The sequence below is a fragment of the Periophthalmus magnuspinnatus genome, chromosome 10, assembly GCF_009829125.3.
Source record: "Periophthalmus magnuspinnatus isolate fPerMag1 chromosome 10, fPerMag1.2.pri, whole genome shotgun sequence".
NCBI lineage: Eukaryota > Metazoa > Chordata > Actinopteri > Gobiiformes > Gobiidae > Periophthalmus > Periophthalmus magnuspinnatus.
The window spans coordinates 6976949-6979398 of record NC_047135.1 but is presented as its reverse complement, the minus strand read 5'-3'; positions in this window follow the sequence as shown (position 1 = coordinate 6979398).

Below are 2450 nucleotides of genomic sequence, written 5' to 3'. Positions count from 1 at the left end.
GCCTGTGCAGCCCCCGATGTTCACTCCAGTATGAGCTAATTATATCTGTGTCAATTCTACTAAAGGCGATCATGAATCTTTGCAGTGGGGAGAGCTTCCAGAAGACTGGTATGGACACGTGGTGCAGCTGCCAAATCCAGTGCCCTACACCAGGATACGGGGAGATCTTTATTGGGTGTGCGGAGACATGCAATTGAGGTACAAGTTTACGGCAAAATTCACGGGCATTTGTGCTATGGTGCGGCTAATTATGTCCATCACCCTCTGGGGACACCTTAACAAGACTCTACCCCACCCCCGGAGGGCTAAACGTTCAGTAATGCCAGAACTCCTGGACCAAAACAACCCCACTTATATTGACAATAGAGGGGTCCCTGATGAATATACACAAGCGGACCAAATAGCGGCTGGCTTTGAAAATATACCTCTAATTGCTGCCATTTTCCCAATCACACCAAATAAAAATGTGGACCGCATCAATTATATTTACTATAATTTGCTTAGGCTTAGTAACCTCACTAGGGAGGCAGTAGAAGGTTTGGCCGATCAGCTCCACCCAACATCATTGGTAGCCTTTCAAAACAGAATGGCCCTAGACATGCTCTTCGCAGAGAAAGGTGGGGTGTGTCACATTTTTAATGATCAATGTTGTACCTTTATTCCTAATAACACAGCTCCTGATGGGTCGGTGACCAAGGCTCTAGAAGGACTGCGCATGTTGTCTAGAGAGATGCATGATGCGGCTGGAGTAGACAACCCGGTGAATACGTGGCTAAATAATGCATTGAGTAAATGGAAAGGTCTGGTAGTCTCATTGATCACTTCATTGGTAGCCGTACTTGGTACATTTGCACTGGTGGGATGTTGTTGTGTGCCATGCATTCGTGCCCTGTGTCTTAAGGTCATTAACACTGCAGTTCGTGCAGACCAGAGGGGACAGTATCCTTTGCTGAGTAGGGAGGGTGACGGAGGGGACCAGGTACCATGATGTGACCTTGCTCTGGGATGTGACCTCTTAGAAGAGGTCAAAAGGGGGAATGAAGGCTATGCTAAGTAATAAAGCTTCTTAGTTGCATCACATATACATATATCAAAATATTGAATGCATATTAGTTTGAATAAAGCTTAGATGCATTATATAATTCATATATCATATCAAAACATAATAATTCATATATCCTTTGAATATTGTCATGTAAACACCATTTTATACTGAATTCATATATTCTTTGAATGCTGTATCCTTTTGAAGGTTGTTTAACAAGCACTAACTATTCACTCATTATAACAGTCTCTCTTTAAAGGCAACATTGTGTGATATGAATTATGGGAAACTGTTGGGGTTGTGTAGACACTCCTTTACAGAGATAAGGCTGCCGGAGTAGACTCAAGGCCGAAAAACAGACCGGTGCAGCCCGGAGAGGTGAACGAGGCCGGAAGGAGGGATCAAGGTGTCTACCTGCTCAATAATATTTGCATATTCATGTTGCATGTTAAATTTTTATTATTTGGGGCCAGGGAAAGGCAGACAGACAAACCACCTGCTGCACATACGAGGGATAGATCATTTGACCCCGGGTACTGTATTAGATTGTAACTGTCAGGGAAATAAACTTTTGAGATTTGAACTGATCGAATCCAGTTGTCATTTTGATAGAACACGCCTGAAAAAAAAACAGTGTTAGCTTGGTACATATACTGTTAGCTTGGTACATATACTGTTATCTATCAGCGGATGAACGCACTTGGCTAATTTTGGGAGAGGGCCTGACCCCATGAGTCACAGCTCTAATCCTCTTATCTATTCACTGTATGGTACTATTATTCCCGATTTATGTTTATTTATTATCCTGATCATATTTATTCCATTCTGGGGCATGTATCTGCGCCACTTTCACCTGGGCCTATTGGAGCAAAGAGCAGTAGTCTGGATGAAAGTGGACTAAAAGCAATTAGTAGTGACAGTAATCCTGTGATAACTACCGTAAATTTCGGACTACAGAGCGCACCTTGATATAAGCCGCACCAGCTAAATTTGAAGAGAAAATCAATTTTGTACATATATAAGCCGCACCTGAATAAAAGCCGCAGGTTTTCATATTGTAACATGAGATATTTACACAGAAAGACGGTGCACCGACACGCTTTTTTTTAAACTGTGCCTGAAAATTGGCACCAACACGACAACAACACAGGATGAACACATCTGCAGGTTTAGAAAATAAAGCTGCACCAACACGGAAAATCTGCTTTTATTTCCTCTGAAAACTTTTGTCGTCTTTTTACATTGACCAAGTTGGATTCATTGATGTCGAGCTTACGTGCAGTGGCTCTATTTCAGGGGTCGGCAACTCGCGGCTCCGGAGCCGTATGCGCCTCTTTCAGCCTTATACTGCGGCTCTGCGTGGCTTGGGAACTGACACAGACACAGCTCACAGTCCTGCGTAAAG